The following is a 26,511-nucleotide window of genomic DNA, read 5'->3' as shown; positions in this document are numbered from 1 at the left end:
TCTAGAATTTGGACTTTGGTTGTTGACTGGGGAGGGTTGAGGGGTGATACTGAAGGAAATAGAGGTTTACTCTGAATTGGATGTTGTCAGGAGGCAGGATAATCTTATGATTGGTTGCCTTAATCTTATCTAGGACAAGGGAAGACTAGACTGAAGCTGAAGCTGTAATTGATAAAGAAGCAGAGTCACTCATAGTAAGTGGGAAGGGAATGTGTAGTATCTGTGGTTTGGGCAGTGTTCATAATCATTCTGGGTTCAGACATAAAAGGGTCTCATTTTGTCTTGACTCATCATGATCACAGAATGGTGTTATCTAAAGTAAATGTTCTGTGAATTGTTTGTGTTCAGCAGAACAAACACCAAGGCCAAGCAGTGAGTGCTGGACCTACGTCCAGAAACAGCAAGACCTAACTCATAATACCAGGCCAGCTCCTGGATGAGGGGCTGTTTTCTCTTTACATTACAAAGTTCTTTGCTACTTCAGTAATTAAATGTGCACCCTTGAAATCCAATTTCTACTACTTTTGACTGTTGAAATAAGATTCTTTTAAATGTCCTTCTTAAGCTCTATAATATGCTCAATACATGGAGTACTTTAGTACAAAATATCATTCTTGTTATGCTAGCAACCTGAAAAACCAAGAGATCAGTCTGTGTATAAAAATGATAATGTGCACAAATTGTTTGGGGGAATTGATTCCTTTCTTTGCACATATACCATAAAAACTAATTTGTTATATAAATGAAAAAATTATGCCGTTGGCACATATAAAATACAACAAAATGAAATTTTAATTACTCAAAGCTTCTTATGAAGAAATTAAGGGGTCTTTCTACTTAGTATATGGATGAATAGCATGCTAATCAGATCGTAGAATCCTGCAGTTGGGAATTATCTTACAACGTATTTCTGAAAATATGCACCTCTGTGGAATTTATACAAATGTGGTTAAATACATATACTCAACTTTTTATTTAGATATTCCAGATATCACCTGAAATAGAAGAGATAATCTGACTTTTCTATTATACAACCATAGACTTTCTTTTGTCATTTTTATTTCTTTAATTTTCCACATTGAAGATATAATTGTATGTATTCACTGTGTCTTGAATGTATAAACATTGTGGAATGGACTCAATCTAGCTACTTAACATGTGTGTTATATCACATAGCTATTATTTTTGTGGTGAGAACACTTTACATCCACTAAGCATTTTTTTAAGAATTCAGACTTTCATAAGCTTTGCTTAAATAAAAAAAAAAAATCTAGTAAGTGATTCAAGTCTGTGATTGAATAATATTCCATATATTTAGGTAGTATATGGATTGAAAATGAGTAGAAATATTGACAAATATCCCATGGTAATAATCTACTTTGTAACTTCTCATAAATCTGTAGAGGAAGTAGTGGTAGAGAGACAAGGAGAGATAAGGCTATAAATTAACTGGATTCCATAAGTCACACAAAGAAAAAGCATCTTTTCTTTATGGTAATGTAATAGTTAAGACATTTGTAATATTCATATGCGTACTACTTTATTTACATTATACATATATGCGTTTTAAACATGAGCTGCATGATAAATTCAAAGTTTCAGTGCCGTATGTAAAATTAAGTTTCTCTATTCTTTTTTTTGCAGGGAGGTGGGGGTCGGTCTTAAAATATGATAAAGGCAATACAAGAGAAATAGTGTGTTTTAACCTCTGCTGTATTTATCATAGTATCTTGTTAATAAGCTACTTCGATTCTATTTTGTAGAGTTTGTTCCTTCAGTTACTCTTAAAGATATCATCTAAACCAAGAAAGATGTCATTCTTCACTTCCTCCTTAAGGTCTATCCTTTCACAAGATCTTGCTTCATCTTTCCTATTTTGGAATAAAACATGTAGCTCTGTTTTATGTGAGCCAGAAATAATTTACTGAACAGGAAACTGTAGTTAAGAAGTAAAAATCCCAGTTAAAAATTTTAACTTTTAATGGGACAAAGAGGCATGAATCTTTTACAGATGAGAGATGCTTGTCATGGGCCTAAGAGATGGGGTTTATTTAAGTCTAGTCAGCACTTTTGATTTTTTTTTTTTTTTTTTTTTTTTTTTGAAATGGAATCTGGCTCTGTCGCCCAGGCTGGAGTGCAGTGGCGGGATCTCAGCTCACTGCAAGCTCCGCCTCCGGGGTTTACGCCATTCTCCTGCCTCAGCCTCCCGAGTAGCTGGGACTACAGGCGCCCGCCACCTCGCCCGGCTAGTGTTTTGTATTTTTTAGTAGAGACGGGGTTTCACCGTGTTAGCCAGGATGGTCTCAATCTCCTGACCTCGTGATCCACCCGTCTCGGCCTCCCAAAGTGCTGGGATTACAGGCTTGAGCCCCCGCGCCGATTCTTAAATTTGAATGGTTCAAAAGTTAAAAAAGAGTAGGATCCTGATAACCGAGTTGACTCCTTGTTAACAGTAATAAAAGGTAAATACTATCAATAAATATAAAATATCTACTAGTTACTTGGGAAGTTAAGATAGTACTTTTGGAATCTATTTTATGCAGAACCAAATGCATATAATTAGCTAATATGCTTTTGGATGTCTCTACTCTAATATTACTGTCTGAAAAGTTGTTACAGATAAACATTTATTATTTTTCTGAAAGTCAAAGGGATATTTTGTATGCCCGGCTTAGCAGCAGTTATCTATTTGAAATGAAAATAAAAGAGCATTAATGCCAATCAGCTTTCTTACCTGAAATATTCCTATACTTGATGTTTTTCCACAAACTCGTAACACATCACAGATATTCTTAAACTACTTGTATAAGTTATACCAGAATAAAATGGGCATCATTCTCTTTTTTGTTTACATCAAATCCTTGTTTCTGCAGAGCACATTCGTGTTGTGGAGAAACAATGGTGATTGTTTTTAATTGCAAAAACTACCCAGATTATTTCTTGGAGAGCCTCCTTGTTTTCCACTGGGTTTAGACATAGGTTCTCTTTCACTCTTTGTCCTACATTTTTAGACCATCATAATGTATTTACATTTTATACACCCAGTGGCCAACAAGAGAATCTATACATATGTTCACTAAAAAGCAAGTTCGTACAATTAGTTTATTCATTCCTTCTTCCTGATTAGGTTCTTCTTTACTTAAGTCCAGTTCCTGACTGCAGAATAAAAATGAAATTATCAATGTCTCTTGTTCATTAGTCTGTGGGGTTTTTTGCAAGGGAGCCCTCTGTGTCTTCATCTTTGCTGCTACTGCTTCGCAGCTCCATTTTTCCCTCAAATTCCCCACCATGACACTGAAGTACTTCCCTGATTCTGCCCTTCCTTGGAAACCAAATCTGGATTCCTGACCCCAATTCCAATATACCAGTTTATAATGTGAAGTGGGAAATTGCGGGATTAAATAATTCCTGATATCAGTTGAAAACTGTGGGTGCCTTTGTTATTTGCTCTGCTACTCGTTAGCTTTATACTGGATTTGTCACTTCAACTAATGCCAATATAAAAGAAATGCTAAGTTCTTTGTTCCTTTGACCTTTAGTGTTTTTTCCCCCTCTGCTTGCATAGGGACATATCCAATTTTCATTACTTCTCTTCTATCTACCCCTGCTGTTATGTTCCAGAATGCCATCAAGATGAACGCTAACCAAAAGTATTTCTCCCACTTGTGATAATGACTCTTAGGGCTTGCTTTTCAATTTTACAGCCCTCTTTGCCATGGCTGCCACTATAAACTGCAAGAACGTTCCCTGTTAATCCAAACTTTGCCTAGAATGAGATCACATTCCCTTCATTAGGCTGAATACAAGTTTAGTTCAGGGTCTTGTGTTTTTCCAGCATTCATTTATTAGTCATCTAGCTGAATTTCTCAACCCAATTTATTGCTTTTCATGTGACGTTTTAAAAGTGCAAACTTGTATCCCGTCACTCCCCCAACTTATAATTACTTAATTGTTCTATTCTGCTTACAGAATAAAGTTCAAGCTCCTTAGAATATCATGCAGGGGGCTTCAAGGTCTGGTATCCACCCATCTTCCTCACTTTTTGCCACTTCCCTGAAAACAATTTTTGTACTTTTGCAAGCATATCACTTCCTTTTTGCCTCTGAATTTATGCATGCTGTTCTTTCTGCTTCCATTGCCCTTTTTCCATCTTCTGTGATTAGAAAATATCTATTCATCCATTGAAGCCCTTCTGTTATTTTGCAATCTATCTCCTATCAACAAAATCACAATCTGTTCAAGACCATATTTTATTCATCTTTGTATGCCAGTGTCATGCTCAAAGTCTGGAGTATGATGAAAGGTCAGTTCGTGTTTGAATAAACAAGTTAGTTCTTTAGCACATTTCCTTTCTCTTAACTCACAGCCTGGAATCGTATTATTTCTTTACTCTTCGTAATTTCTCCCAAAAAATTCTAAGGTGGCAAGCTTCATGAAAACTCTTGGAGTTTTCTCTAATAGTCTTACCAAAACAAATGGAAGACTCTTTCTTGGTTTCCATGATAGCTTTTCTTTGGTTCAGATTGATTAATTTTATATTTCACTTTTCCTTTGTCAGGATAATTCTGTTTTTAGGAAGGATAGAAGCTTGGACTTAATTTTGAATTTTGATTTAATTTTTATTTGTTTTTAAAGCCTTAACAGATATCATTTTCTTCCTTTAAAGAACTCTATCTTTCTAAGCAATAGGAAATCTTATGGTATTTCTTTGTTCTTTAGAGTTGATTCTATAGATACTCCTTGACTTTATGTTAAGGTAATATCCCAATAAACCTACTAAAGTTAAAAATATGAAAATATCATTGTAAAATTGCATTTAACACATCTAACCTACTGAATACCAAAGATCAGACTAGCCTATCTTAAATGTGCTCAGAACACTTACATTAGCCTACATTTTGGCAAAATCATCTAATACAGAGCATATTTTAGAATAAAATGTTGAATATATCATGGAATTTATTAAATGTAGTATTGAATTATGGTTTCTACTGAATGTGTATTGCTTTTGCATCATTGTGAAGTTAGAAGATTGTAAGTTGAATCATTGTAAGTTGGGGACCGTGTGTGTGTGTGTGTGTTTGTGTGTATGCGTGCGCACACACACATATGCACTTTGAGCAAATAATTGTGTTACCAAGATGGTATGACAGTCCAGTATTTTAAAGTGATTACTCTGGAGAAAAGTTAGCGTTTGGTAAACTGATAATTATTTTCTAATATTTATTGTTTAACAAATACTATGAGAATAAATCTCAAGCATTTTCTTAAGTCTACAGTTGTGACCAGTTGGGATGATTTTGCCTGCAAGTAACAAAACAATCCAAAAAAAAGCAGTTTCGGAGGGACTTTTTTTGTTGTTCATATAATAAGGAGTCAATAGACTGAATTAACCAGCTTGGAATCATCCTTAGGCTCACTGATATTAATTAATTCGTAGGGCTTTAGGTTGGTTTTTCTTACTGTTATCTTAAAAGTACAAAGTGACTACAGCAGTTGGAAGGATCATGTCTTTATATAACAATGCCTAACAGCAGTAAGAAACAAATTTCTGTCTTCTTTCAGTCTTTTAAAACAGAAAACGATCACTGCAGCTCTGTAGCTGACTTGTTTTTATGCCTCAGTGTCAGCATTTTGTTAGATATTTGCTATACATCTCATTATCAAGCTACTTGGTATACATCTCATTATCAAGCAGAATGTGGCTTAGACTAATCAATATTCAACCTGTGTAGCTTAGGAGAGGTTTCATAATCACATAGACATGAAATATCTAATACAAAATCAGAGCTCAGTGAGGAGAGATGAGGTGGAAAGAGTGGAAGTAACTTCTGTCACAGTACGTCCTATTCTAATTTACATGAGTTCAATTTTTGAAAATTAAAATATATGTGTCCTCACACACAGGGGAACAACACACAGTGGGGCCTTTCAGAAGGTGGACAGTGGAGGGAGAGAATCAGGAAAAATCACTAATGCGTACTAGGCTTAATACCTGGGTGACGAAATAATCTGTACAACAAACCTCCATGACACAGTTTGCCTATGTAACATACCTGCATGTGTACCCCTGAACTTAAAAGTTAAAAAAAATTAAAAATAAAATATATGTATCCTCCAAATAATTTTTAAAAAGTAAAATTGCTGTGAAGGGCCAGGCATGGTGGCTCACGCCTATAATCCCAGCACTTTGGGAGGTTGAGGTAGGTGGATCATCTGAGGTTAGGAGTTCGAAACCAGACTATCCAACAGGGCAAAACCCCATCTCTAATTAAAAAAAAAATAGCTTGGCATGGTGGCAGGTGCCTGTAGTCCCAGCTACTTGGGAGACTGAAGTAAGAGAATTGCTTAAACCCGTAAGGCAAAGGTTACAGTGAGCAGAGATTGTGCTGGTGCACTCCAGTCTGAGCAACAGAGCGAGACTCCACTCAAAAAAAAGAAAAAAAATTGCTGTGAGAAAAACAAACTCTTCAAATATACATTGGATGCTGAAGTTTCTGTTTCTCACTTGGCTATGACATTCTTTTCAATTATATCTGTGCTGCGGTCTTCTAGTGCATTGTCATTAGAGAAAGGTGAAACTGATAAGACATTGAAGTACCAAAAGTTGGTCACGCCTAAATTCATTGCAAAAATTACTTAGTTTAGGACAGAATTTTATTCCATTTATGTAAAGATTATTACCATTTTCTGTCATGCATAATACATATTCTTTCATGAATATTGTTAAAATTTTTATAAATTTCATAAATGCTTTGGTTTTTTACATTGTTTCATATGGATAGTAATAGATTACAGTGTGATATATATATTTAGACCCTGCATTCAGGGTCTGAATGTAGCAGCCAGCATTTAACTCTTAGCTCAGCACTGTTTGACCTTGGGCAATTTAGCTAACCTTACAGAGCATCATTTTTGCCATTTGTAATACTGTGAAAATAGTGACACTTAAAGAGTATTCTGAAGATCAATTTAGATCGTCCTGTGTTTTCAGAATAGGATATGGTTTGTGGTAAGCACTGTCTGCTCTGCAGTAAACACTCTCAGCATTAGCCATTAGTGTAAGAGAATGTTTTAGGGTGAAAAAGAAAATTTTATTTAAAATATTTTCATCTTTGCTTTCAAATGGAAAAAACTATTCTGTATTTAATTCCTTTAAGAATGTGTTACTTTCTATTTTATTGCGAACTGTTATTTACACCATCTCAGGTTTCTCATGTTCTCAGGCCTGAATATAAGTTTTTAATTTTTCTTACCCCTAACATTCACAGTAAGATGATATGCATTTATCCATAGTAAGAGGCATTGAATATATTAAAAGTCTTTGTAATGTTTACATAACAAAAGAGCAAAGAAATTCATAACTGCCATAAATACTTCCTAATATTTTAAGCTTGAATAGTTTTAGATTTAAAAATCATTAAAATGCTTTCAAACTTATATATAGACCTTTAACTTTGCATTCATTATTTTCAAAGTAAACTTGGATATGTTTATATAAGTCAGCTCTAAAGTTACCAAATAATAAAGATGGTTATAAAATACATCCAGTAAGTTCTTCACTTTATAGCATTATGTACAGTTTTTGTGCTCTGAAGCAGAATTTTTAGTCTCTATTAGTGCTTCTTCATATAAGTCAACATAGAACTTTTAGCAGTTTAAAACTAATTGCTTTTGAATTGGAAGATGAAAATTACACCTTTTCCCTAATAATGCCTGAACATAGCAGATGCTCAATTAATTTGAAATGACTTACTTATTTTGAAGTAACCACGATATCTTTTTTATGTTTTCATTCTCGAAGTCCCTGGCCTCTGGTAAAAATTCCAAATCTTTCTATGGATGGGGAAATATCCTCTGCTTTTATCCCTCCTCTGCATTGACCAATAGATGGTAACTGATCTCTGATTCTTGTTTGAGAAAGAGACTGGAATATCCTTTTCTTTATGGAGCTTGCCATCTCTCCTAAAACCTTCTCGCTTTGTAGATTGTGCTATAAACTTTCCATGATAGTACCTATTGTGCTAGTTTATAATTTTCTGAATTTCAGTGCAAGCTTATTACCATTAAGCTAGGGTGTTATTGATTTTATTTATTTTTAAATTCTCTGGACCCAGAAATATCTGGTTTCAAGAATAATTACTTTATTAAAATAAATGACTATGTGAATAAATGTTTTAACTGAAATCTGTATATGGAAATAACAAAAATAATTTTAAAACGTCAAAGTTGCATAGATAAATGCATCTGTTGAGAGATTTATGTTGACAAAAGGCAAGGATTTAGACATGAACCAGAAAATGCCTGTCCTTTACCATGCATTCTGCCTTAGTCTGTTTTATGTTCCTATAAGGAAATACCTGCGGCTGGGTAATTTTTAAAGAAACGAGGTTTATTTGTAACTCATGGTTCTGCAGGCTGTACAAGAAACATGGCACCAGCATCTGCTTCTGATAGCAGCTTCAGGAAGCTTCCACCCATGACAGCAGGGAAAGGAGAGCAGACATTACATGCAGAGAGAGGGAAGGAAGGTGCCAGACTCTTTTTAACAATCGGATCCCATGGGAACTATTTAATAATAGAGTAAGGACTCATTCATTACCAGGAGGACATCACCAAGCCATTCATGAGGGATCCATTCCCATGACCCAGAGACCTCCCATTTGGCCACACCTCTGACATTGGGGATCAAATTCCAACAAGGGTTCAGAGGGGACAGCTATTCAAACTATATCATATCCTTATGTTTTCCTACTAATCTTTGATATCACCAGCCAACTGGATGCATAACCTCAAGGTCACCTACTGCATACTACGGGCATACCTCATTTTGTTGTGCTTTGCAGTTATTACTATTTTACAAATTGAAGGTTTATGGAAACCTGGCTTTGAGCAAGTCTATTGGTGTCATTTTTTTCATCTGTGTGAGCTCAGTTCATGTCTCTGTGTCACATTTTGGTCATTTCTGCAGTATTTCAAACTTTTTTGATATTATATCTGTTATGGTGATTTGTCATCAGTAATTTTTTATGTTACTATTGTTTTGGGACACCACAAACTGTACCATGGAAAACAGCAAACATAATATTGTATGTGTTCTGACTGCTACACTGTTCCCCTTTCTCATTACCTCTCCTGGAGCCACCCTAGTCCCTGAGACATGACCAGATTGAAACTAGGTCAATTTATAACCCTACAATGGCCTGTAATGTTCAAGTGAAAGGAAGTGTCACACATCTCTTACTTTAAATAAAAAACTAGAAATAATTAAACTTAGTGAGGAAGGCATATTGAAAGCTAAGATAGGCTGAAAACTAGGCCTCTGACACCAAACAGTTAGCTAAGTTGCAAATGCAAAGAAAAAGTTCTTGAAGGAAATTAAAAGTGCTACCCCAGTGAACACACAAGTGGTAAGAAAGTGAAACTGCCTTATTGCTGATATAGAGAAAGTTTGAGTGGTCTGGATGGATTAAACCACCTACAATATTCCTGTAAGGCAGAGCCCAATCGAGAGGAAGGTCTTTACTCACTTTCATTCTATGAAAGTAAAAGAGGTGAGGAAGCTGCAGAAGAAAAGTGTGAAGCTCACAGAGGTTGGTTCATGAGGTTTAAGGAAAGAAGCTATCTCCATAACATAAAAGTGCAAGATAAAACATCAAGTGAAGAAGCTGCAGCAAGTTATCTGGAAGATCTGGCTAAGATCATTAGTGAAGGTGGCTACACTAAACAACAGATTTTCAATGTAGACAAAACAGCCTTCCATTGGAAAAAGGTGCCATTTAGGACTTCCATAGCTGGAGAGGAGAAGTCAATGCCTGGTTTCAAACCTTCAAAGGACAGGCTAACTCTCCAGTTAGGGGCTAATGTAGCTGGTGACTTTAAGTTGAAATCGATGCTTACAACCATTATAAAAATCTTAGGGCCCTTCAGAATGATTCTAAGTCTACTCTGCTTGAGCTCTATTAATGGAACAACAAAGGCTGGATGCTGGCACATCTGTTTATAGCATAGTTTACTGAATAATTTGAGCCCACTGTAGAGACCTACTGCTCAGAATAAAATGATTTATTTCAAAATACAACTGATGATTAACAATGCAGCTGGTCATCTGAGAGCTTTGATGGGTATGTCCAATGAGATTAATGTTGTTTTCATGCCTGCTAACACAAGATCTGTTTTGTAGCCCAGAGATCAGAGTCATTTGACTTTCAAGACTTATTACTTAAGAACTAGGAGGCTGGCAGTCACTTGAGGTCAGGAGTTTAAGACTAGCCTGGCCAACATTATGAAACTCTGTCTCTACTAAAAACACAAAAATTAGCTGGGCATGGTGGTACACACCTGTAGTCCCAGCTACTCAAGAGGCTGAGGCAGGAGAATTGCTTGAACTCAGATGGCAGAGGTTGCAGTAAGCCAATTTTGCACCACTGCACTCCAGCCTGGGTGATAGAGTGAGACTCTGTCTCAAAACAGAAAAAAAAAAACAAAACTATAATTTCCATGGATAGTAATTCATATGATGGATCTGGACAAAGTAAATTGAAAACCAACTGAAAGTAATTCACCATTCCAGATGCCATTGATAGTATTTGTGATTCATAGGAAAGGTTGAAATATCAACATCAATAGGAGTTTGGAAGAAGTTGATTGCAACCATCATGGATGACTGAGGGTTACAAGACTTCAGAGAAGGAAACAACTATAGATGTGGTGAAAATAGCAAGAAAACTAGAATTAGAAGTGAAGCCTGAAGATGTAACTGCATTGGTGGAATCTCATGATAAAACTTCAGTGAAGGAGAAGTTGCTTTTTTAATTGAGTAAAGAAAATGTTTTGTTTTGGGTTTTGTTTTTTGTTTTGTTTTGTTTTGTTTTTAAGATGAAATCTCCGGTGAAGATGCTATGAACACTGTTGACATGATGTGTAGGGAAAAACTCTCTAAACCATGTTTTTCCTCTGCCTCATGCCACAGCAATCATCACAAAAGTGTGGGGGTTTTCCACACACACCAAGCAGCGAACACCAGTTGGATGTCCTCCAACTCAGTTCTGGTACTACCTACATGGAAATATTTACATCCTACAGGTTGGCAGCTTCGTCCCCAAGACTGCCCCCTTCTTTCAACACTAGTCACAAGTCCAAGCCTCCAGGAATACCAACCAGCTTCGAACTGGGGTTCTCATTACCCTCTCTTTGGGTTTGATTAATTTGCTTGAAGCAGCTCACAGAAGTCAGGGAAACATTTATGTTTACCGGTTTATTATAAAGGATACAAATGAAGAGATGGATGGGGCAAGGTATGGGGGAAGGTGTGTGGAGCTTACAAATGAGGAGATGGATCGGGCAAGGTATGGGAGAAGGTATGCGGAGCTTCCATGCCCTTCCTGGCATGCCACCTCCTAGGAACCTTCAAGCATTTAGCTATTCAGAAGTTCACCAAACCCAGTCCTCTTGAGTTTTTATGGAAGCTTCCTGACTTCAGCATTCCTTCCCCCAGGATATAGAGTGAGACCCTCTCTGGGGAGTCTTGAGACTAACAATCAGAAGGGAGGGGAAAGATTAGTGTCCTGCCTTGGGGCAAGTGAAAGGAGGGCTGGAGGGAGATTCTGCTTTCTGAGGCCTGATATACTTGATAACAAAAAGTCTGTAACTAGGGCTATGGGAATTACGAACCACAAAAGGTGGACAAAAACCAATATATATTATAACACCACACATGACAACAAAGAATATAGAATATTACATAAAGTTGGTTGATGAAGCAGTGGCAGGGTTTGAGAGGATTGTTCCAGTTTTAAAAGAAGTTCTACTTTGGGTATAATGCTATCAAAACAGCATCGCATGCTATAGGAAAGTCAAATGATTTTTCCAAGTGATGCGGCAAACTTGAATGTCTCATTTTAAGAAATTGCCACAGCAACCCTGACCTTCAGCAACCGCCACCTGGATCAGTCAGTAGCCATCAATATCCAGGCAAGATTCTCTACCAGCAAAAAGATTATTATAATTGTTAGCATTTTTTTTTAGCAATAGGTATTTTAAAATTAAAGGATGTACATTTTTTTAATGGTATGGCACACTTAATAGACTACAGTATAGGGTAACCATACTTTTTTATGCAGTGGGAAACAAAATTTGTGTGACTCAAGTTTATTGTGATATTCACTTTATTACAGCAGTCTGAAACCAAACTTCCAATATCTACAGAGGATGCCCATATTCTGGGCATGTTTACATTGATCTAATTTTCCTAAAATTTTCTTGTGTTATCTCATCTGTAAACATGTGACTAGCAATAATTTATAGAATGCTTTGGGACAAATAGTACATGGAAGCCTTTAACATGATAGCTGACTCATGCTAATAGCTGAATAAATATTTGTCCCCTTCCGTATCCTTTGATAGAATTTTTCAAGTTGTCTCACATGTGAGGGAAGAAATAAATAAATGTATTAGAACAAAAATAAGGTATTATGTTTCATAATTTAAATAATTTAAAGGTCATTTTAAAAAATCCAAAGAACACTAGAGAATCAAAATAATTTTAAAAATTAACTTAATACTAGTAGCAGGGCACTAGTAACAGTGTATGGAAATGAAAAAGAGGTATACATTATTCTGGTTATCCAGGAGCTTAATATTAAGTTAACTAGTGAGAGTGGCAAGAGACAGCCAAATGTCTAGGCAGATAGCGGCAGGTCCCCGCTGAAATCCCACCTCCAGCTGAAGACAGTTTAAAGTCTGAAAGCCACACTACAAGTTAAATCCTCAGACTAGATTGAGAACTTTTCTTCCTGTTTGGCGTGCTTTCCTCTGATTGATCCCCACCCTTCACCTATTTTACAAATACCTTCCCTTTCCAAATTGGTTTTTCTACACTGTCATGCCCACCTTTGAGTGGTGTCTTTGCTTTAATCTTTTTCACAATCAGCACACACTCCCCATTTGGAGTCCATAAAAGGCCCCAGACCCAGTCACATGGGGGACTTTCCCACCTTCAGGTAGGGGGACCACCCTTGCATCTCCTCTCTGCTGAAACCTGTTACATCACTCAATAAAATTATTCTCTGTCCTCCTCACCGTCCAATATTCACCATATCCTCATTCTTCTTGGGCATGAGATAAGAGCTCGGGAAATGATGAATGCTGGTATAAGCTGAGACACGCCAGTGTGGCCAAGAAAGGCCCAGGTGGGGCATGGCTGGCAGAGGGTCCCCAGCTTGCAAAGTGACCAAGAAGAAAAATCCTACATCACTAGCATTGCTGAAGGAGAACAAAGAAGAAGAATGGCATACACCAAAAATTAAAGCAATTACTGTATCAAACATTACAGCAGAACTTGGAGAAAGATGTTAAAAAGAGATAACAAGTGGAAATAGAAAAAGGAGTGAAACAAAGCAATATTCTAGTTACATTTTTTTAAAATAATCATTAGGATGATTAGAACAAGTGTTTGTAACTCTGGGGGTCTCTGAACCCTCATTTGTTAAATGATCAGGACTAGATATCTAGATATCTGCGGTGAGAAAATAAGAAAGGAAAGACAAGAAATGTATTCTACACAGAAGTAGGGGAAAGTTCCTTAAACTGTGAGTCACAGCTATTTATATCTGAACAAATGTGCATTTCCTATTAGTGCTGGAGACTTTGTGGTCTTCTACCCATGCATTTACATAAAGAATTGTCCTCTGTGTATAAGCTGCATCTCTAGAATGTGAACTCCTTGAAACTACCTAGCAACGCTTAATTACCTAGGCCAATTTAGACAGACAGCACTATTGAGTTGTCTTGGTAAATACTGGTAACTTCAAAAACCAAGAATGCTCTAAAATCTATAGCTAGACAACAGGCAATCTCTGACCTAAACTTTAGACAACAGTCCTTGGTAGTTTTTTTTTTACTCGGTTAGTAAAAGTAGAGACTTAACTAGTAATATTCTAGCCAGTTCATAAATCATTAATTTCTCTATTGAAAATCTCACTGTTAGTATTTATTATGCCAATCTTCTGTTCTAAAGAGATAAAAATTAACTAAATTTTGGACTTCTATTAAAGGCTAAGGACCAGCTCTAGACTGAATGTTCTCAACCAGGGTAACTGTCCACTTCATGAAAGTAGACTAAAAGTACCAAACTCTCATATATACACAATAATATGTATCAAAGTATTTGAAGTACCTTATAGAGATCCTCACGGTAAGGTTCATGTTTTCTTCCACTTTGTGGCAGAGTTCTGAGCACACAGTGACTATGTGATAAATATTAATTCAGTATGTGAGTGTATGAGGATGTATGTTATCAGTATTCTCAGAGAATGACTGCCTTAAGTGTTCTGGGAAAAAGCCAGATTTCTGGTCTCATTTAGCATACACTGTAATTAATACTTATTTTGGGGGTGCATTTATTTTTGTTTGATTTGTGTTGCATATATAACATTGTACCCATCAAATATTGCTTAATTCTTTCATATTGCAAAAAAACAGCCATTATAAGCCTGAACTTGTTAGTCTTGCAGGGCCCTGCCCAAGGTTGCCCTCATCCCCAACTTTCCACAAACTGGAATATTCACTGATGCTTTGTTTCTTCTCCCAGACCAGTATACATGTTGTTATGTGGTTCCTAGGAGGACTGTAAAGTCCTCTAACAAAGACACAGGATGGAATGAATCAAGGGAATTGCTATGAGAAAGAAGGAATATCCCTGGAGAGGGGACTGCTTCTGTGTGCTTTTAGACGTCACAGAATAATTGTTTCTTTTTTTAAACGAAAGAACCAGGGTGAAGAGCGCTGATTTTCCAAGTTGGAGAGGTTAACAAACACTGGTTGCAGGATTTACTTTGGTTTAGGAATACCACTGTCTCACAGGAGTGTCAATCAAAATTCCACAGCCATTCTTGGACACTAGGAGGTGGGACTGACTGATATACAGCAGTGATTTGACCCAGCACTTGGGGCAAACACAACCAGAGTCTTCGGTGTTAATTCCCTGGTCTTCCCAACTAGCATTTTGAAAGTGCATTAACATTTCTGGCCTTGCGCTCTTTCGTCGGACTTCTAACGGTAATTATGCCTGTGTAATCACAGTACAGTTACTTAATCTAAATATGTAAGATTTCACACTTTGCAATACTTAAAATTTCCTACTTTGTTCTGACTTTTGCTTTGTTCTTGTCCAGTTTAATAGATATTTGCATTTCTCTCTCTTCTATCAGGGAGTAGAATTTATGGTATTGTAGGCATTTAGGCAGCCTGTTTCTAACTTTTAGATAAGAAGTTGTATCTAAAAGAAAGTAAAGGGAGTGGGTCAAACGACTTTTACTATGAGTTCTCAGTAATTATTATGTTAACAAGTGGTAAGAGGGCATTCAAAAATATTTGAAATAATGTAAGCGCTTCAACACACATATGCTTATATGCATACAACAGTGGAGGACTATCTTAATAGGGCAAATTCGTGTGCAGCTATCTTTTACCCTTAGGAATACATATATGCTGCCAGGCATGGTAATCACAGCACTTTGAGGCCAGGAGTTTCAGACCAACCTGGAAAACCTGGCAAAATCCTGTCTCCTGTCTCTACCAAAAATACAATAATACAATACTAGGATAGACTTCCTAGTCTATCCTAGGAAGACTGTTAAGTTATAAATAGTCATTTTTTAGCCAAAGATGTATTATAATGAATATGATTATAAAAATTTAGATTATCTTATATTGTAAGACAGAGCGGTTGACTTCTCAATGTTGGAGCAAGCAGAATCCTCCCCCGCTTTTGATGTTTAACAGTGACAAGGAGAGGTCACAAGCAGTCTCTGCTGCTGGCATTCCTGGCATGGTTACAGTAGTCAACAGTGACTACTGTGACTTGTTCGAGAGGTGACTTTGAACATTTATTTTACTTTCGGGTTAGAGAATTTAGTCCTTGTATTGGATTGGCTTGGGCTAGTGAATCTTGGATACAACAGCCAATAGGATATATGAAGTAGTGTTTTAAAAAATTAACCATTAAAGACAGTTTTCAATTTGCAAACCATTTCTAACATGTTTTCCATGGTAAGAATTAGCTACACAGAATGATACTGTGAAATATAGAAAAATGGGGAGTACTGGAACTAGCTAAAATTTGACAGATTACAGGTGTAATTGTTTTGCTGGTCACATGATTATTTCTACTGGCTACATTTTATTTGGACTTGTATTGTGATACATTGTTCTATAGAAACAAATTGTATGCCTTAACTTTGTTGTGATTATCTAAAACAGTTGGAAACTGAGTCTGATGTATTGAAAGAGAGTACAAGAGGTCATGGTTTGCCACAGTGGGCATTGTGTGAAGACAAGGGACTGAAGACGGTGTTTATAGACAGACAAAGGAAATGCTACTGCATGCTCATTCAAAAAATCATAACCTTGCTTGTACTTCAGATCTATGTAATTCTATTTGTCATCTGGATGGCTAGTATTGTGACTCAAGTATTCAGTGTTATAGACAAGCTGCGATTAAATATTTCAACAGAAGACCTCAAGGAATTACTGATTTACAATTACCCATATTACCTATGCTACAATAATTAGAAACAAAGAAATTGAAGTGATGTACTATACAGTAATGCTACTAAACAGATATGTGTTTATATTAAAAGGCAAGGAATTTATGAAGGCTAGTATTATGTAAATGACTGTCTCTAAATAGTTGGATGATATATCGCATTTTGTTCATTGATTCCACAAATATTTGTCTGCCCAATACACACCAGGCACTGACCATTTTCTGTAACTAATTTCATCCACTTAGCACTGTGAATAATCCAATAATTCCCCAGGACAAATATTATTATTCAATAAATTAAATGAGTATCAATACAGAGGGGTATTTCATGGAGATCACTGCTCTCTTGGGTAATCAGGGGATCTGCTATTGAGTTTGGTACCACAAATTTTTATATTTTTCCTTAAGGGATGATGAAAGATCAGTGGACTCCTAACTATCTGCAGTCTGTGGAGTCTCAGGTTGCTTAGAAACTCAGTGACTATGGGCTTGCTATGGCAACTCAATTTATCAGTGACTGCAAAACTAACTTAGCTGGCATTGTGGCAAATCTCCATATTTTGCTGGTAAGAATATTCAGATAAGTTCTTCTATCATACTAGTATTTATATTATTTACCCTATTGAGCTAAATATTTATCAAATTTTGAAAATAATAAATTATGATTTATAATGGTCTAGAACTACATGAAAATGAAGCTTAAATTCTGAATGTATTTTTAGATTTCAAACTTATACTGTCTGCCGGTTACCAGGCCGTTGCCTTAGCTTAAATCTACAGTATGTGATTTGTAATTTGTACTATATTAAGAGCACGAGAAAATAAAACTAGTACAGTCTATTATCTATGTGCCAATAAAAATGCTCTGCAAATTTAACTTTAATACTTCAATTAATAGATAAATTTATGTATATATAGTATAATTTAATAATTTTGTTTTACATTACAAACTCTTTATTCATATATAAGTGTAAGAGATTTTACAGTATTATGTATTTTTAAAATCTTATGTCTTAAATAATATACCATGTAATCTGATACACAAATGTATTAGAAAACCAATTTACTTAAAAAGCACATTTTTGCAATCATGGGAAAGACATTAGGGAACATATTCTCATCCTTTGTTTGAGTATTTGTTCCCTGTAGTACATTTACAACAATTTTGCCCGTTCTGATTTTAGTCATGCTTTTAGATTTTAATAACAGGTTCTATTGTTTTACTCTCTATATAAACTACAGTCTTCTCTGTACCTCTTCGTATGTAAGTATTGCATTCATCTTATCTCCCTATTGATTCCAACTTTTGTTTTTATCACAGTCAATAGCAGTAGAGCCAGGATTCCCTCCTGAGACAGACTATTACAAGGTTCTATTTTCTGTCCTTTACTCCTGGGTTTTGACATTTATGCATTTTGTTTTGATATTTAAGACTTCATCATATTAAAGGTTCTCTTGAGATTGAAAGAATCAGTCTGACTCGGGTTTTTACAGGAGAATGCTACATTTGATTATATTTTAAATTTTTCTTTATATTTTATCTATTGCCATGTAATTCTGCAAATGATGAAATTATTTTTGAATCCTGTAGTACATCAGTACAACTAGGCTATGCCCCAGTGGATGATATGTCTCATCTCACAGATGGCAACAGGTACAAAGACAGAACTTAGATTATTTTATTGGAATTAATTCTCATTGGAACAGAAAACCCAATTCCCAGGGGTCCTTGTTTAAGCCTCCAGTTAGCACATCATATTGAACTCCTCCCTTAACAGAGGGGCTTTTTTTAAATTGAACTACAGACCCACTACTCTCTAACAGAATAAATGAGCAGTCCAGAACACTCAACAACCCAAAGGAACCAAACTCTTATCAAGGGATCATGTGTGTTAGCCTTTAAGGAGATAGTAGTTTGGCAGGTAAAAAAATTCGGTGGTAGAGTACAAATATTCAGAAGACTTGGAAAGGATTTTCAACAGGCAAAAGCAAAACAATACAACTATTTAATGGTACACATTTGATGTTTAATCATGCTTTTTGGTGTGACTGAATTATTTTAATGAATTTTGCAAAACTTTAATCAATATGTCTGTTTCTGCCAATGGATACAAAAACACAACTGGTACATTGCATCATTTAAAATATTTGGGAAAAGCTCATTGTGTAGAAGTACGTCATTCATTCTTGTATTATAGTTTATAAATACCTGTGAAAGGGAAGAATTAAAGCCCTTCATAAGAATATTTTCTAATGTGAAATAATCTATTTACCTGTTTACTACATTGAGATTTTTGCTTGGAAAAGAGTACATCTGTTCTTTATTCCATTACATGCGTGGTGTCTATTACACATAAAAAATGCACATCTGGAAAATCATCAGTGCATTTAAACTTGATCAGATACTAGGATAAATAAAAGTACCTCTTCTCCTACAAAGGTATTTAACATATACATGCATGCCTTTTAAAAATCTATGCTGTGATACCTAGAGTTATAGTTTATTCAGAATCAATTAAAAAAACATTTGAGCACCTATTATGTATCAGGCACTATTTAAAACTCTGGGATATTATGCTAAACACTACCAGCATGATCCGTGGTAATATGTTATAGGGAGTTTCATTGTGACCTACTCTCTTGCTACTTATGAATGAACAAATGATGAACTGAGCTATTTTGGAATCCTTTGTATAAGTGGAACACTAAAATATTCTAAAGCTGTATAAATGAGTAAAATATAGTCACATGGTATGTTATATGTGCTTCATGTTATATTAATATCTATATTTGTTACATAGAGTGTAGAAAACCATGTTGCAGAAACATCTTTTTTCTCCTCCTTTAAGAGACCTACTGGTTAAGCCATGTTTCTTGACTGCACTTATGAGCTAGAAGTTTAAGTGTTTTAGTTTATTAAAAATACCTGTAATCTAATGCCTATGTTTTAAATAGAATCACAAGGTATCAGTTTGGGTGTTTTCAACCTGCGAACCCCAAATACCTGGGACAGATCCCAGTTAATTTAGAAAGTTTATTTTGCCAAGGTTGAGGACACACGCCCATGACACAGCCTGAGGAGGTCCTGACGACATGTGCCGACAGTGGTCAGAGCACAGTTTGGTTTTATGCATTTCAGGGAGACCTGAGACATCAATCAACATATGTAAGATGAACACTGGTTCAGTCTGGAAAGGTGGGACAACACAATGCAAACACAGGAGAACTCAAAGTGGAGAGGGGGTCCCAGGTCATAGGTAGATAAGAGACAAATGGTTGCACTCTTTTGAGTTTCCGATTAGCTTCTCCAAAGAAGGCAATCAGCTATGCTTTTATCTCGGTGAGCAGAGGAGTGACTTTGAATAGAATGCAAGGCAGGTTTGCCCTAAGCAGTTCCTAGATTGACTTTTCCTTTTAGCTTAGTGATTTTGGGGTCCCAAGATTTATTTTCCTTTCACAAACCTAAATTAGCTGAATCAATAGGAGGACAGGTTTGCCCACATCATTGAAAACTCCAGTGTTAGCACTCTTCCAGCACAGGTGGATCAGATTGCTGGCTCTTCTTAACTTTCTCTGCTCTCTCCTTATGTGGATGGTAGGTTTGACACAGGCTGGCTTTCCTTGAGGTTGTAAGAGGGCCTCCAGCAGCACGGCTCTAGGCTTCCTCCTCCTTATACATAAGCAGTGGGGATTAGAATAGAGAATAGATGATGATAGCAAAATCAATTCCCACTGCTGTTCAACAAAGGAGCACATTTTCCTGAGTGATGGGGAAATGTATGTTCCTATAACACTCGCTGTTTAATTAAATGAGAATATTAAATAGTACCTTGACATTTTTAGAGGCAATACCACATTAATAGCTCCACATCAACATATGGAGAAACTTTTGAATCCTTCCCCCTGAACTTAGAGTTAGAGGGCATCTCTGGAAACTAGCCAGCCAAGACTTTCTGGAACGCCTTGAGGAAGGTACTCCTCACTACACAAGATGAATTATAGATCTGGAGTTGTGAAGTCTTGAAATGTTGCTTTCTTTTCTCTGGAAAATGCTTAAGCATATTGAATTAGCCCTTAGAGGTTATAATTCAGTTAACTGAGATGGCTGAATTTTGTCAGATTTATTCATTGTGCTTCATGTGTACAAATAGAAGGAAATCCCTCAACATACACCTTAACACTCATGTATTGGATTATTCTAAAATAGACATTGCCTATTAGTTAAATTTTATTCACCTAGGATGGGATGAAGATTGTCTGGAGACTGATATATTCAATAGCAGCCTTTTTTTTTTTTTTTTTTTTGATATCATGAAAAGAAGTTTTCTAGGTAATTAATTTGCATCAAAGACTTAAAAAGAAAATCACTGCTATATTTCTTTTATTTTTCCCCTAACCTAGATGACATGGCAGATAAGCAAGGGAAAAATTAGTAAATAGCACAAATTTCATCTTCATTTTTTGAATTTTAATAGTTTGAAAAGTCAAAATATTTAATACTTAAGGTGCTAAATGTGAGGTTAGGAGACTAAGTGGCAGAATAACGTTTAGTTTCGGAAATATTTTTTGATGATATTTGAAGACCCCTTATTGTGTGTCAAACTGTCATTGGGGTGGTATGGCCATCAAAACAAGGATCTGTTAAGTGGATAAAATGAGCACATTCATAAAAGGAGAAGAGCTAATGAACTTACTGTTTCTTCTAATTTAGAGATATTTGTGTTTTTCTTTGTGGAATTGTATGAAGTTGATTTGGAGACAGTTACAAATTTACATACCTAAAACCAGGGACCATTTTGAAAGAAAATTAAGATAAAAATGAGATATCAAATAGCCAAAAATCAACCAGAACAGACAAATGTAGGATAATCAAAGAAGAAAAAAATTAAGAGAAAAGTCTATACTGAAAGCTTATTATACAAACCAATCTTGGGATGTACTTTTCTATAGCATAGGAAATACTTGATGCTTTTAATGTGGGATTCCAGAAATGGTGTGGTTTCCATGTTTTTATGGATTTATTTCACCTCAAATTTTTGTTCACTGCAGGCTCCTTTCTTCCTGCCTATTGTGATTACCCAATTTTCCCAGAGGGGTTGTTGAAAATGAGAGGAAAACAGGCCTAGCAATTATCTTGGATCATGTCCAGAAAATGTTTTTAGTCCTCGGAATACATGGAGGATGCCACTCCAAGCCTTGTAAATGCAGCTTGGGAAAATAAATATGCTTAGCGTATTCACTCTGAACACGAAAGCACAGTGTGGTTAACAAAAGGAGTATTGCAGAGTATGCCAAAACATAGGAAACAGAAACATTTCAATTCAGATATCTTATCTTTACCCATGAACTGGGGCCCTGTAGAACAGGACAGTTTGCATCCCAACATACCACAGCTGAAAGACCTCGGGCTCCAAAAGCCAACAAAACATCATGTCCAAGAAGTCTCTGAGGATCTAAGTACAAAATGAGCAGTGCAAAGTAGCAGGGCTAGTGGTGTCTTTTGAGAGTGACATTCTGCAGCAATTAAGATTCCATACCTAATACTGTTTACTTAATTCACAACCCCAGAATACAAAAGAAAAGTGACATTCAGAATCTGAAATGGGATGATCACAGTATACATGTTTTGAGTCCTTCCTTGTTTGCTGGAGAACAATAAAGAGGAGAGACACTGTCATAAAGACAGGGCTCATAACTAAACCTACCTAGGAAAGTCAGAAAGATGAAAGGTTTCTTTCTGCATAACCACGAGATGAAGTATTTTATCAAATCCATTGTAATTGCTCCATAATGTGAAGCAAACTTTAAATGCTGCTACTTAAGTGTCAGGGCTAAAATGAAGTTTAAGGGGTAAGTCAGACCTCTCTATTATTCAAAATTTAAATGTGGAAATTCCAAAGGGAAGGCTTTACTCTACTGCTGATAAGTTTGCAATGTTTTTTTTTTTTTTTTTTTTTTTTTTTTTTTTTTTTAATTCAAGAAGATAACCAGCTATCACAAAGACACATACAGGACAGTTGAAGGATTTCAATGTTTTAGGATGATTCTGAATTTCTAAGGTATTTGTCTCATGTATTATGATAGTCTGCCACTTTTCATTGTCTGAATTCTAATATTTTCTAGAATATACTCATGTAAACATGATATAAAACAAAGTGATTTAAATAATTCATAACATTTCCAGAAAAAACATTTCTGGAAGTTTTATATATATTTTACATATATACATAAATGATATATACTAACAATGTACAAAACACACATATATGTATTTTTTTTACAAAGTAATATATAAGGCTTTGTTAAAACCAAAAATGCATTTAGTGTAAGATGTTCCCACTGTTAATTCTATAGATGCTTAGAAATCTTAAGAATATGTGTCAAGTTACTAGAACAGATTCATTTGAGAAGTAGCACTCCAAACTAAACTTGTTGGTCTCTTAGAACTCAGAAAACTGAAGCTTGTCCAAGAGCAAAACCTTCCCTTAAGGTTTCTGAGAACCAACCTGGAAAATGATGTTATGGTTTCACTATAGGAGTTGATAGATTGTTTTATATTCCTTTGAAACTATTAGCAGAAGCTGCTGTGCCACTCAACTGCGCGGTTTGTGCCAAATAATTCTGTGAAGTCTCAGGGCAGAATGATCACTTCTCTATTTAAAAAAAAAAAAAAAAAAAACAAGAAAGGCATCAGAGATGTATTATTTCCTGTGTTTTTTTAAAGTTATTTCTGTATGCTTCTTAGAAACTTCACCCCACAAGCTTTAAGAAAAAATGTAATCAGGCATGCTTCTGTGTCCCTGGAAAACATTTGTGTGTGTGTACACATGCATGTCTGTATATGCATTTCAGTCTTTTAGGAAGCTAATGCCCAAGCTTATTTATTTTATTTTATTTTTAAGACTCCACTTTAGGGACTACCTTTTTAGTCCAGGGCTATCATAATATTTCTCAGAACTAAAATTTGTGGTACCCTTAATTACAATGAATTTTTTTATCCTTCTGCCTGGTAAAATTCCAAATTAATTAATAGCTATTTTTTTTTCCTCAACGTTTAAACAATGTGGTACTCATCAACTAAATGCTTGTTTTGCCTATGAATTATTGATTTTTTTTCCTGCTATTTCATCACACCATGTTTTGAGACCTAGTTATTCTTTTACCTAAATGTTTCTGTTTTTCCTCTAATAATTTCCTATCTACTGTACGAACACAATTTACCTAACTATGCTGACTATGACATTTCCTTATGTTTCTTACCATCATTTAAATGTTGACTAATTTTTTTTCCTACTTAGAGAATTGTTTTTGCAAACTGTTCAAGTAAGAATTAGGTCTGCCAACATTTTCAGATGGCCTGTAAAATTTGCATATTGATTTGGCCATGCCCACATGAGAACTATCTACATTTACAGAAGTGCTCTCTTTAATGTTACAAGCATGACTTCTATTAAACATATAGGTAAGATGATTTTCTATTTTTAATGGAGTGTGTTTGTTTTTATCCTGGCTTTTGATTCATTAGTCTGTGTGGTTTAAGTCTAAACAAAATTATTCTGATATTCAGAATTTCACCTTTAATAATGTTTTTGAATTTTCTTTTAAAGGTGATACTAGAAATCTCCATTTCAGTCTTTCAACATTTCACTGGCATTACATGATGCTCTTGTCTTTTGCAATTTAATATTCAAATTACATAGATTTTTTATTACTGCATGTGAAGTCCTTCCTCAACTTACAAAGCAGTTAGAACATACTAATACTTTAATACTTCTTTAAGTAATGAGCTAGCAACTGAAAATGTTCATATATTACATATATATAAGCATAAGTGTGTACAATGTGCCTAAATGTTTGTATGTATAAATCTCCATGATTAGTATTTCCTAAAGACTAAAGTGATAAATGTCGCCTAGTTTTACATTGGTAACTAATGTTATGAGATAGTTCATAGGTCGGTAGAATGAAATTTTATGTTTTATTTAACCTAAAATAATTCTGTTGATTGCCACCGACATATGTTCACAGTTCATTGTTTGTTGTGTCTAGATATTGTTTTGCTCTTAATGTAATAATCAGGTTAAAATTATTCAACTTGTGCAAAGATTTTGAGAAAAATATGTAAAATTAGATTTTGATCAAGGATAAATGTATCCTTTTTTTTTTTCTTTCAAGAAAAGAGTATAAGTCCTTCAGTCAGTCTGTTTGGGTTACAGCCCTTGTTCTGCCAAATAATAGCTGTGTGAACTCAGCTAGTCATCTAAAGAGCCTAGCAAGGAGGCCGAGGCAGGCAGATCACAAGGTCAGGAGATCGAGACCACCCTGGCTAACACAGTGAAAACCATCTCTACTAAAAATACAAAAAATTAGCTGGGCATGGTGGCGGGCACCTGTAGTCCCAGCTACTCGGGATGCTGAGGCAGGAGAATGGCGTGAACCCAGGAAGAGGAGCTTGCAGTGAGCAGAGATGGTGCCACTGCATTCCAGCCTGGGCGACAGTGAGACTCCGTCTCAAAAAAAAAAAAAAAAAAAAAAAGAGTAGTGAGGGATGATTAGTCAGCAAGGTAATAAATGTGAAATACTTAGCTCCACACATGACAGGTAGTGAGCTTCTATTATGTGTTAACTGTGTTATTGTATGATCATCTTCATAATTTATGAGACTTTGTTCACCCATTCAGTCTAGAATTACAATACAAGTTATACTAAAATGCTTCTTTTCATTTGCTGAACTGTTAAAAAAAACACTTAATTTTCTTTTAAATGGTATCTACTACTATAAGATTTTCTTGTATCTGTATATAACTTTACATTTTAAAGTTTAAATCTACTATCTGATCTTCAGCTTAAAGGTAAGTAGACTTTATAGGTTATCCCATTTAACAAGAAAGGACAACAGGAATACAATGATTTTTATGTCTTGCCTAGTTCACAAATCCTATTGCTAATAAAGGAATCACATGGGTCATGTGATTCCTCTTCCAGAACTCTTGTCATGCATCTGTCATTTGCTTCTCAAATATGTTGCAATATTTGTTACTCAACTTACTGTACTCTTCCTCTTTTATTTCACAAGTGTTACATTCCATGAATCAGCTTATCCAAAAGTACTGTTAAAAGGATTTTTTTTTAACTATACAAATGCTAAATGAAAGCTTATTTATTTATTTATTTATTTATTGTATTCTCAAAGTGGATAAAGGCTTTCAAAGCATAATACAATCCTCAACAGGAAATGACTCAAAGTTTATGGAATAAAAATGTAAACATTTCTGTAAATTACACATACAAACAAAAAAGTAAAAATTGTCAAAATAAAAAAAAATTTGTCAAATGTCTGAAGACTATTTTCCTACTAATTATTAAGAAAGGGACAAAGCAATTTATGGGAATAAAAAAGGTGAAAAGGATATTGTTACAAATGTTTAAAATAAAAATGGCAGCAGGACATCATGGCTCACGCATGTAATCCCAGCACTTTGGGAGGCCGAGGCGGTCGGATCACGAAGTCAGGAGATCAAGACCATCCTGGCTAACACAGTGAAATCCCGTCTCTACTAAAAATACAAAAAAATTAGGTGGGTGTGGTGGCAGGCACCTGTAGTCCCAGCTACTTGGGAGGCTGAGACAGGAGAATGGAGTGAACCCGGGAGGTGGAGCTTGCAGTGAGCCAAGACCTCGCCACTGCACTCCAGCCTGGGTAACAGAGTGAGACTCCATCTCAAATAAATAAATAAATAAATAATAAATGAATAAATAAATAAAATAAAAATGGCTAATATACTTTAGAAAATTATAAAATTACTGAGGGAAGGTTAACACACACTTAAAGTGTGTTACTTCTGAGGAATATAATTGGGGATTGATCATTTTATACTTTTCTATAATTTTCAATATTTCTTTCTCTCCATACTTAATACATTTTCTAAAATAAAATTGTGCATAATAGCCAGTGATGGCCATGG

General features: G+C 35.4%; 1 protein-coding gene across 20 annotated transcripts in view; it reads left to right on the top strand.

Annotated features, from left to right (window-relative positions):
* CD36 (CD36 molecule (CD36 blood group)) overlaps window positions 1–26,511 on the top strand; it is a 132,190-nt gene that overhangs the window by 64,014 nt on the left and 41,665 nt on the right. For 4 of the 20 annotated variants that reach the window (XM_074035643.1, XM_005550376.5, XM_074035640.1 and 1 more), the window contains exons 1-2: window positions 14,948–15,057; window positions 23,845–24,008. The exons of 7 other annotated variants lie outside the window; for them this stretch is intronic. The gene's annotated coding sequence lies outside the window, so the exon portion shown is untranslated. Of the gene's footprint in view, window positions 1–133; window positions 195–14,947; window positions 15,058–23,844; window positions 24,009–26,511 lie in introns of those variants that run through there. 9 more of the 20 variants (XM_065542409.2, XM_005550373.5, XM_074035642.1 and 6 more) reach the window with 3 other exon arrangements.

This window comes from Macaca fascicularis, chromosome 3 (genome assembly GCF_037993035.2).
Source record: "Macaca fascicularis isolate 582-1 chromosome 3, T2T-MFA8v1.1".
Lineage (NCBI taxonomy): Eukaryota > Metazoa > Chordata > Mammalia > Primates > Cercopithecidae > Macaca > Macaca fascicularis.
Note: the sequence above shows the minus strand (reverse complement) of the source record. Positions and strands in the feature narration are given on the sequence as shown.